The following is a 12,242-nucleotide window of genomic DNA, read 5'->3' as shown; positions in this document are numbered from 1 at the left end:
GTGTATATACCGTGCACAAATATACACTCCTGAGAAATCATCCGTCTCACTTAACCTTTTAGACGACACAAGAGTTGACAGTCTCAGTCAAGTTGGTTTGTGTTTATCACCCCCTACGATGGCCCACTTGACTGGTGTTTTCTCTTCGTGTGGGGGAAGAAGGGTGTGTGGGGGGAGAGGGGTGTGTGGGGGAGAGGGGTGTGTGGGGGGAGAGGGGTGTGTGGGGGGAGGGAGGGTGTGTGGGGGGAGAGTACTGTTACATATAGCCTCTCTCAACACTACATACCACCACCCATTACCCTCAAGGAACGTCTGGTGGTCTAGTCCACATCATTATCATATTGGCAGGTCGTTAAGAGCGGAAAATCTATGTTTTTGGGCACTATTTCCACCTTATCAGCAGCTACCAGTCCTCTCCCCGTGAATAATGCTTAACCTGGCGGGAGATGCAATACATAACACTGTCATGACCCAATCTTACTTGAATGTTTATTATAATAACTACAAAAAATTAATAAATAGTAATACTAATAATAAGCCTTACCCTTACTCGCCCCTCTACCCCTTCCCTACCTCCCTCACCTTGTCACCCATTCCCCCCTCCACCTTCCTTCTGCGCTGACAGTACCGTAGCCCCTAGTCATATTAAACAACGGATTCCTGCCCCTCCCTTGTATTTTGCTACGGCTGTTTCATGACCGATCACGTGGCGAAATATTGTGACCGCTCCACCACCAAGAAGAGGTGTCCGAGTTGTAGGAAGAATAGTGACAGCGATAAAGGCGTTTACTTCCGATATCGCCAACTCCACCTTCGGAAACGGAAATCTGTTACACCACCACCTGGCGTCACCAGCCAAGACGGGGTATACACTAAACGTATTAATGGACACTAAAGCCTCACCTAGCGATCCCTCCTGAGGTAAACAGAGACGTGAAGGAGCCTGTGTTTACATAGGTAGCCTTCTGCCCTGTCTTAATCTAACCTTATCTACAGTACCCTTACCTAAACTAACGTCACTTAAATTAGACTACATTAATCTAACAAACTAACTTTACCGAACCTTACCCATCTTGACCTAACCAAACCTGATCTAATAATAAGATCTAACCTACACACAATCCTCACTTAACCTAATCTAATCTATTCTAACCTAATCTATTCGAACATAACCCACCCTAACCTACTATACAGCGTGGTATTGACGGCAAACTTGTACCCCGATATCAAGCAGATTTAAATTTTCATCACTTCAAAATTATCAAAGATGAGGAAGCACCCACCACCAGGGCAACTGACGCTGAAGCTACATAAGGAGGAGTATTGATTGGTTGCAGGTGATACGTCTCCGCCAATCACACAAGTTGCACATATACTGTATATAACGAAGTATCGATTGGTTGAAAGTTGGTTTATATACAGTACGTCTCCGCCAATCACACGGTGAGAGATGACAATATCGGTGGAAATGTTCAAGTTTAATCAACACCTCGGTAATGAAGGAGAGAGGGAGGGAGTAAATAACAATACAGGTCATGAACAACAAAGATGAAATAGAAGAAGAAAGAAAAAACATTAAACGATAATTATCTCATTTGATACGATTCATAAATATTGACAACCACAACCACATTCAAAGACTACAAAATATTACATGTTATAATTACTTTGTGTTTACCTTTTGCGTCATTAGGAGGAGGACGTCATATTTTTTGTCCGTGAAAAAATCGCGTGGAACTACTTAAATTTACATATATTAATTAGCCTATTTTACAGTATGATATACATATATATAAATATATAATACCCTAATACCTTTACAACTATCAACATTGAAACTGTGGAAGACTGAATTAATAGCTAAGACAAAACACAGGTAACTACATTATATACTGTAGTTTGTTATTAGTGTTCCTCCGCCATCTCCCCCCACCAATTACAGTCATTTAAAATCATAAAGCTGTACTGCAAACACATAATGCAACAGACCAAGAACTAACATTATTTTTTACCGTGTTGAGCCGCCCTTCACTTGACAAACATCTCGCGCGATAAACATACAGTACATCAACCAGGTGAAATAAGATGGGGGGGGGGGGTGCCTAATCGTCAGGAGATCAGAGAGAAGTCGAATTTACACACACAGTCATGATGTTGATGATAAAATGTAAGTTTTGTTGTTACTGTGTTGAATCAACGAAGATTGAGTATTATAAATCACTTCCCCTGGCCCCAGTACATCCACTTTCACCCACACTTCCCCCGTGGCCTCAGTACATCCACCACCCCCCACCATCCTCAGGGCAGGACAACACCTCACTGTGGCTGGCTGTTAACTATTCACCAACACCACCACCGTCGACGCGGATTCTCAAGGATTCCTACATTTTCCTGTCCCCCGACGTATTCATGAAGTGGGCGACCTCTGGTGTCGTGGTCAGCAAATTCGCCTTGCAAAGCCAACAGCCCTGGGTTCGATCCCCGTGCAAGGAGACACTGGTCAAGTTTCCTGTCTACCCAGCAGTAATTGGGAAGCTGTCACTTGACGGGTCGTTTCCGGTTTCCTTGAGTTATTCCTTGACAATGGGTCATACAGCTCGTTTAGACAGTGTATGGATGTTGAGTTGGAGTGTGTACCAGTGTAAACATTTATAGTGTATTAATCTCAAGCCCCTTGACACAGGATCGTTAAACAATATATGAGTCTGTGTGGAATTTAAGGAATTTAAGTTCAGAATGACTTACACTCGTGCCCACACACACACACTTACACTCGTGCCCACACACACACACTTACACTCGTGCCCACACACACACACACTTACACTCGTGCCCACACACACACACACTTACACTCGTGCCCACAACATCCAACAATAATTCGCCATCGCCCCCCCCCCAGATCGCACTATCACATATTTACACCCTCTGCTGCAAGTGCACTACTACTACTACTACTACCCATATATTGCAATATCTAAACTCTAATTGCACCGTAAAAGAGCTGTACGTCCTCCACAATGACATGACAACGGCAGATATTCCAGAGTAAACCACCTGTTATTGCAGAGTAGATGGGAGATGTTGCAAGTTACAGCCCCGGTAGTGCTAGGCGAATGGTGGAGTGTGTAAGGTAAAGACGCCATATTGCAGGGCATTGACGTCATATGGGGTATTGAAGTCATATTGGGTATTGAAGTCATGTTGCAGGGTATTGAAGTCATATTGCAGGGTATTGAAGTCATATTGCAATGGCTATGGTGGCAGAGTGGTTCGCTCGTAATATTAGTCGCGGGTTCGAAGCTCCACCCTATTAGGCAGCGTGAGCTTTATACCCAGTGTGAGTCAGTACTACAGTAGTAGGGTGACATCATTATCATCATCTTGCTGTCGTAAAATTCCTACTGGTACACAAATAGACGGGCGCCCTGAGTAAACTGTCACCTACTGTCTGTGTTACGTGACGCCATAACCACGTGACGGACGCCCTGAGTTAACTGTCACCAACTGTTTGTTACGTGTGACGCCAGAACTACGTGACGGACGCCCTGAGTTAACTGTCACCACCTGTGTTACGTGACGCCATAACCACGTGACGGACGCCCTGAGTTAACTGTCACCAACTGTTTGTTACGTGTGACGCCAGAACTACGTGACGGACGCCCTGAGTTAACTGTCACCACTTGTCTGTGTTACGTGACGCCATAACCACGTGACGGGCGGGCGCTGTGGGGGGTCAACCGAGTAAATATTTCCTACAGGAATGTTTGGGCGGCCAGTTCGTTGCTTGTAGGTCGTGTCCTAAGTGTAAATAAATAAATAGGTAAATAAACAAAAACTACCGAGCAACACAGAGCAGACAGTGACCTCAATACACCACCTCACACCAGAGGAAAAAAAAGTCACATCATAACGTCCACCAACCCATACACGAACCCAACCAACCCATACACGAACCCAACCAACCCATACACGAACCCAACCAACCCATACACGAACCCAACCAACCCATACACGAACCCAACCAACCCATACACGAACCCACCAGACTAAAAAGCAAAAAAATATTACATAAAACTCAACCAAAATGACAATCGGTCGGAAACAAATAACAGACGCGATACATGACGTGACCTCGAACCACCCCTCCCCCCCCCGCAATTATCTAAGTCAGTGACCCTTCATGTTGGTGTTTTAAGTTTGCCCGCCATAAGAGGGTTAGGTTATATTCTTCATGGTCATTATAACTTCCACCAAAAATAAACCACCACTAGCAGGAACACCCAGTACCTCCACCTCTCCCTGCCTTCACCCTAACCCCCTCCTCCACGTCTAAGTCCACTCCAAGTTTGTTTGTTTTTTGAGGGGGAGGGGGGAGGAGGGGGGGGGTTGTTCTAGAGACAAAAACACAAGAAGGTTAGGATTCTATACTAATTAACAACGGAATTTTCTCTCTCAAGTCACTAACTACCCTAAGATCGTAACGTTGGTGTCACCTGAAGAATAAAACGGTTTAAGTGTTCATCTTTACTGACACTGTACTGTAGGCCTCGGCAACACCCCCCCCCCCTCCCCAGGGTACCACTATACGGCGACCCTCCCTTCGCTAAGGTGTATCCCCAGACGACACTTCAGCGGGTCATCTGGGTGGGTTATGTTTGGTGTGGGTCGTGTGATGTTGGAAGACGTATGGGAGATGTGTTGTGGGGTGTGCCAGAGATATGGTGTGGGTGTGTGTGGGTGTGTGTGCAAAAAGGAGTTTCTGAAAATTGAAAGAAAAATGGAATCACCTGAAGAATCGGCACGCCAGTTCATTTCACTATTTTGGGGGAATGGAGTTAAGTTAGGTCAGTGTTGTTAATCTTTAGGTGGAATAAGCTGTGGGTGCAGACACTTCAGGTGATCCGAAAAAATTAATTAAAGAGAAACGGCAATACAATAAATAGTTCATAGTTGACACCGCCCAGTATGTTATGTTGACACCGCCCAGTATGTTATGTTGACACCGCCCAGTATGTTATGTTGACACCTTTACTGATGCAACGGCGGCCCTCTCTCCCTATAATACTGTACCGGCAGGCTTATGACACTAATACCTCCAGAACACAACAGCTGGCGACGCGAACTAACATAATCTTTGATTATTCCTAAATCGCGGCACGCTCATTTGTCTGCTAAGTACTGCCTTACTACGACGACACACACCAACACCCTAACACGACCAGTCTCTCTCCCGGGCCAACAGTATCATTGCCCTGGTGATAGAGGCGATGGCTGGTGGGTGTTAAGTGAGGATTGTGACCACGCTTTACACAGGTAGGCTGTGTGTGTGTGGAGCTCTACCCTGCCTACCGCTATATACATACTGAGAGGAGATGCGGGTCAGCTGTGTGAGCGAGTTATTTAAGTTAGAGTAAACTTGCGAGCTGCTGGGGATGGCTGAGACGTGACGCTGACCGATGGTGAAGGGAAGAATGAACGATATATATAACAAACACTGCCAATTACAATTGTAACTTGGGGAAGAATAAAACTTCAATTAGCAACACACGGTAGTAAGTTTGTCTACCGCACCGTATAAACACAGCTTGTGACGCCCCAACGACTGTAACGTGTCATAAAAACTGGGACAATAACTGTGTCCCCGTCCTTAATATATGGTGAAGATAACGTCTTGATTATCCATCGTCCCTCGTCACCCCCCCCCCCCGGCAACACATGTGCGTGATGTCAAACTTATTGAATAAAACACAAGGTACCTTTTGACAATATTGATTTCGGTTTACATATGCTCCGTGTGTGACGTCATATACTAGTGCAATGACAAGGTAGTTTGTATTTACTTACAGCATATTCATATCTCGGTTGACACTACGTATAATACTGCCACCACCAGGGAACAACCAAACCTGTCATGTTTACTCCTACACTTGGGTACTGAACCTATACAGTATTTAAAACACTGGTGCAGTACAGGATAAGGAACAGAGCCAGGTAGGACCTACCTGTGAGTGTCGTGGTCATACAAGGTTACTTACACGTGTTACGTCACTTCCTGAGAACGGTGAATCACTCTCGTTACTACACTCTGGTGTCATTCACAACTAGAGAATATATGACTAACACTCTGGGTCACACTTACGTTTAATTCCTGGTAATTAAAATAGAACTTAGTGTTTTAGTCTTCCTATATTACGCGAGCTTAATTTTACTCCATCTTTCTTTGTTTTATGCTTTTCAATATTCAGTCATAAACCCGCACTCTCCCAGCGTCACTTCACACTAACACCCTCACCCACACACCATGACACACTAACACTGTGTTAAACCTCCCGGTCAGGGGGAAAAATGTTGCAGGCAATTGTCACTCATATATACGAATCCGTCTCGGCTCAAACCATAACATTTTATTATTCTTAATCAAAATAAACCGGCATGTTATTCTCATTTAAAAGGAATCGCTAAAATATTTTGACAGTCTTTTGGATGACAATGAAATCCTTGATTACACTTTCGTACGCCCGGCAGCATTGTCTCCCATCTGACTGGCTCACCTGTTCTGTTTACAATACGGAAAAGTTTACTTCAATCAAACTTTATTTTTATTGCATTTCTTTACTCTTGATAATAAATATCATTAGGGAACAAATTACAGGAGGAAAATAATACTTCAAATGTGACTAACCTGAGAATATTGACAATAAAATGAGCAAGTTAAGTAAACGTCAGGCTCGAATCAGTCGATTGCCGAGAGCGATGTTGCAGACGTCATCGATGACATTAATTACGGATAAAATAACCCTGTCACTTTGATGTAGTCTAATAACTACTCATTTTTTTAGCCAGCTTATAATCACGTAATACATTTGAAAGTTCGAGTCCGTTATACATACCGTACATACATACAGTATAAATACATATCAATACAAAGCACAGTAACAGTCTTGCAAGAAGTTAACGAAAATAAGTTAAGATAACACGAACGATATAACAGCAATAAGTTAACGGTACGAATAAGTTAACTTAACCTTTTTACTTTTATCCTTTTGGCCACGAATCGGCTCGTTCGTCTGTTACACACTGTTGGCAAGTACTGGGCATGAACTGGCTCCTGAATGTATAGAGGAACCTGCTCCAGTGTTGGCCAAGTCTGGTTTTAAAAGAGCTCACACTCGGTGTCGTCATAATACTCTTTGGAAGAGTGTTCCACGAGTTCACAAGTTAACAACACAACGATATGACGAAAATTAACGACACGAATAAGTAAACAACACGAATGATATAATGGTAAGTTAAAGGCAAGAATAAGTTAAAGGGAAGAAGTTAACGATAAATAATTTAATGAGTAATTTAACGACACGAACAAGTTAATAGGAAGAAGTTAAAGAACACGAATAAGTTAACGGGAAGTTAACAACACGAACAATATAAGGGGAGAAGTTAACTAATGAGAATTAGTTAATGACACGATAAGTTAACGGTTGTGCCTGTGGGTGAGGGGGGATCAATGGACAGCTTACCTCATAAGACACACACACTGGAGGCCTCGAAATTCCTAGCCGGCAACTAAGCTGGATCCATCCCTCCAGAAACACACAAACCAGGCAATTAATCGGTGGTTAGCCAAGGTGCGACTGTTAACGTTTACTCCCGCATACGTTAGCATGGATAAGTAAATGCTAAATGTATTTTCTTTGTTTATAATACCTATCCATGTATTTGGTTTAGTTACGAACTTGATACAATATGTTGGAGCTTCGAAACAGGCCACTGCTCATTTGCACCGGATATTCCACCAATGAGTGTTGACCAGAGGTTGACAGACGCCCACCGTGCCTGGAGTCTACAGTGTTAATATGGAGGAGGAATTTTGGGCAAGAGTATATAGTGTTCACCTCCACCAACCATGGCCGTATCCCTGTGTGGCGCCGACACAACACAAAGTAACACACCCATAAAGTTATGTTTGTAACCTGTGACCTGGTTAATTTTAGGACTGTATATCAAACTACTTTATGAAATGCCGCATATGTTGACGTAAATAATTCATAATTTGACATGAAAGTGAAGAATACAGCAAAGTGACAAGTTCTTCAACATCTTACGGAGATATGATCGGCACAATGTCTCTGAAGAACGACGGAGCGGCCGAGTGAGGGTGAATATGTGGGGGTGGATGACTCTCCACGGCGTCGGGGATGTCACAGATCCAGGCACAGTTTAGTGCCCAAACATGTTACCATCCTGAATGGGATTTTCCTCCCCTCTCTCTGAGAAAAATTTTCCCTTCCCTCCCGGATCATAATACTAAACTTGTCCAGGATCGCTGTCCCTCAAAGATGGAAGGAAAAGCGTAACGTTCCTTTAAAACTGTTGTGGGATGCGAAGGACTCCACACATGGACGTACTTTAGATATGGTGTGTTAATGTCTCTCGAGCAGCTGTTGTAACTCACTTACCTGGAAAAAAAAGAGGAAAAATTCAGTTCAGATTACCTGTCGTCTGTCCGACACACACACACACACGCCTATATGATTATTCTCACTTAACTTACAGGAACAATTAAGACAATCAATGATCTTAGGCATTAGTTTATGCCAAATGGTTGACTAAGAGAACTTGTTCAGTACGTCAAGAACACAACAGTAGTATTATCAATAGTTACCTTGAGCTGGTGGTCGCGGAAGCCCTGGCGCCGTACAGGTGTCATGGTACCGTCTTGGCACTTTTATGACCCCTTTTACGACATTAATGACACTTTACGAAACTTTAAAGCATTAATGGCACTATTGGCATTTACCATTAATGACACTTTACAACACTTTGATAGTTCACAGCACCTTAAGACACTTTGATAGTACATGGCACTTTACAACACATTGATAGTTCACAGCACCTTAAAACACTTCGACACCGTATGATACTATTAAATGTTGCTTGGACACTAACTTCGAGACTTTATGACACTGACAAACTAGATAGGTTTTTACGGCACTTTAGAACACTGACACTTTAGTACACTCTAGTACACTTTAGGCCACTGATACTTTGGGACACTAACATTTTAGGACACTTCAGAACACTTCATCAAACTTTAGGGGCACTTTTGACACTTTAGAACACTTTGACACCTCTGACACTTCATATCAGTTCATTGTGCACCACATCTTACGACACTTTTAGACTTAATGACACTTTATGACAGCTACGTTCACTTATACAAATTTTGTATATCACATGAATCTGTGACATAACGTGACACATTATGGCACTCTTAACACCGTATGCCACTTTACGACACTGACACACATGGGTGTTTTTGGAGCCCACAATTATTTTATGACACTTATAAGTCTTCATGACACAAACACTTCACATCACTTGTAAAACTTCATAAAACACTTGACAACACTTATAAACAATTTACGTTGGTAAATTTACATTCTCAACCAATATGGCTCTCGCGTTGAGCAATGTGTTTTCCCGATGATTTAAACAATTTTAAGACTTTTCTTATATGACGTTTTCCTCGCAAACGACTTACGATGTGGGGGGGGGGGGGCCGAGTCCCTCCAGTTAGGAGGTTAGGTCAGGTCATTTGCGAGGGAAACTTCATTAAGAAAACTGCTTTAGAATTGTCTAAACTACTGATTCCCGTAGTTAAATTCCTAAGATTCCCTGGATGACCGAAAGTAAAACATTACCGGCTGAAAATGCAAATTTACCCTTTATGTCACTTACGAACACGTTATGATACATGTAGTCACTACACAAGACCCACGAAAATTATACGTCACTTAAAATCACTCTTTGAAAATTAAGACCACTTTGAGACACTTATAACCACTTTGTGACACTTGATACACTTCATGACGCTTACAAACACTTAACTACACCGATAAACTCTTGACGATAATTTTCAGTCTCTTCACCTCGCCGGCTACTTCCATGTCCATAAGCTTTCGTGTACGTCCTTAACGGCACTGAGGCAGAGACAACAATGGTCGGTCATGCCCAGTTAGGAGCCTCTGTTAACATTCTCATAAATCCGAAACCGCGAAACGAGACAGATACAAAGACGAACCGACCAAACCTTGCCCCAGTGTTATAGCCGACTGAGTTTGGTCGTGTTTTACTCATTCGTTTCTCCACACAAGTAGCTTCAGAGATCATTGTCTTTATCTGTTCTAATTCTAAAGTATAAGGTAATGTATTACACAAGATTATATGTCAGTATTTTGGTTCGTATAATGACTCGTTTTGGGATGACCGAGTCTGATGTATCGAAAAGCTGTTCCTGAACCCTCGAAACACTTACGTCATCGATGTCTCAAAGTGATGTCCGTCAACTGGTGACAAAAAGTATCCAGATTTGTGTATATTGTAAAATCCGCTTTATAGTATTTGCTTTTTTAAAACAAACAAAGAAAAAACGGGAAACAAACGGAAATAAGATAAATGTGTAATAATCATAACAAATAACGAAACAACATTTTTTTTCCAAAAGGTCAACCCTTTCGAAGACGTGTGTGTTGTCTCAGGACGACCAACCAGACCAAGACCTAACCAGAGCTACCAACAGTCTTCACACACCTGTCTGGTATATTGTGTCTTAATATTTTAGACAGACTTTACACAAACCAAAGATAGTCAATCACCTTAAGCTTAATTCATGAAAGATGTTGAAAGACAAAATGTTTGGCGTTTATTTACCTGTGTAATTAATCAAACTATTAACTACAGTACGGCAGTTTGTATCACTAGTTTACGTTGTGATTGTCAGTACGGTAGTAGCAAATATTATGGGTCCAGGTGGAAGGGAAAATTTCTCTCAAGGACGGAACGAAAAAATCATTAAGGATGTTTGGGCAATAAACTGTCCCTGGATCTGTGACATTCACCCTCACTCGGCCGCTCCGTCGTTCTTCAGAGACATTGTGCCGATCATATCTCCGTAAGATGTTGAAGAACTTGTCACTTTGCCGTATTCTTCACTTTCATGTCAAATTATGAATTATTTACGGCAACATATGCGGCATTTCATAAAGTAGTTTGATATACAGTCCTAAAATTAACCAGGTCACAGGTTACAAACATAACTTTATGGGTGTGTTACTTTGTGTTGTGTCGGCGCCACACAGGGATACGGCCATGGTTGGTGGAGGTGAACACTATATACTCTTGCCCAAAATTCCTCCTCCAAAATTTTTTATCTTATAAGGACAGCAGCTTTTAATATCACCTATACAATACATCCCAGATTTAGGTTTCTCTTCACTTTAACCGTTACATTAGATCACCTGAAGATTAGACATCCCAGTTTATTTCACTGGAGATTCAACACCTTAGTAGGTTTAGTTTATTTCACCTGAAAATGACACACTTCACCTAACCTAAACCCCCCATAGATGTCGTTAGGGTGGTCAATCACCAGGTGAAATAAGCTAGGAAGGGGGGCTAATCTTCACGTGATCTCAGTTATCAGTTATTGTGTATTATTAACAAAAGCCAGCCGGCGTGTGTGAAGCCCCCCCCCCCTCCTCTTCCTCACCACACTATCAGTTACTGTGGTGCGACCAAACAAGGTGTCATTAGTCTTTTGTGTGTCGTTATTATCAGTTAGTGTGCCAGGTAAACAATTAGTGAGCCGACCTTACCTTACCTAACCTTATCTTACCTTACTTGACCTTACCTGACCTTATCTCACCTAACAACAACTGACCTCACCTAACGCCACCTTACTTCACCTCACCTTACCTCACCTCGCCTTACCTCACCTCGCCTTACCTCACCTCGCCTTACCTCACCTTAGCTTAACTCACTGACACCCTCGGCCCGCTCTCGTCCCGGTCTCTTTACTACACCCGTCAGGAAATTGTTCGTTTGTCTGTCTGTCTGTTAGTGATCTCTCAAATTACTGCCTGAACACCACTGGTTCCTAGTACTACTGAGGCATGTATACCAAATGGTCTCCAGTACTAACCTAATTACTATTGCTGAGACCTATTACAACTGGCATCCAATGGAAGTAGAATGGACCAGAAGTGATCCTTTATCTTATGAATGGGTTGCGATGGAGCCCATTAGTTAAAACTGGGGGTTAATTGACCCCCACTGCCACCCCTGGCGGCCCATTTGCCACTTCTGGCGCCATCATTGCCACCCCTGGCGCCACACTGGAGCCAACATTGGGTCGCGTGTCCGCTAGCATTGGTCATAGCGACATACCAGTGATTATTGAT

The 12,242-nt window shown here is 42.8% G+C and overlaps 1 protein-coding gene across 4 annotated transcripts in view; it reads right to left on the bottom strand.

The window, feature by feature from the left end:
* Nucleotides 1-12,242, bottom strand: part of LOC121871186 (phosphatidylinositol 3,4,5-trisphosphate 3-phosphatase TPTE2-like) — a 47,421-nt gene that overhangs the window by 30,958 nt on the left and 4,221 nt on the right. Inside the window, exon 1 of one of the 4 annotated variants that reach the window (XM_042373352.1) lies at nt 6,143-6,321. The exons of 2 other annotated variants lie outside the window; for them this stretch is intronic. The gene's annotated coding sequence lies outside the window, so the exon portion shown is untranslated. Of the gene's footprint in view, nt 1-6,038; nt 6,120-6,142; nt 6,322-12,242 lie in introns of those variants that run through there. One more of the 4 variants, XM_042373355.1, reaches the window with a different exon arrangement.

This window comes from Homarus americanus, unplaced genomic scaffold, assembly GCF_018991925.1.
Source record: "Homarus americanus isolate GMGI-L3 unplaced genomic scaffold, GMGI_Hamer_2.0 scaffold40565, whole genome shotgun sequence".
Lineage (NCBI taxonomy): Eukaryota > Metazoa > Arthropoda > Malacostraca > Decapoda > Nephropidae > Homarus > Homarus americanus.
This window is presented reverse-complemented; position numbering and strand designations above follow the sequence as displayed.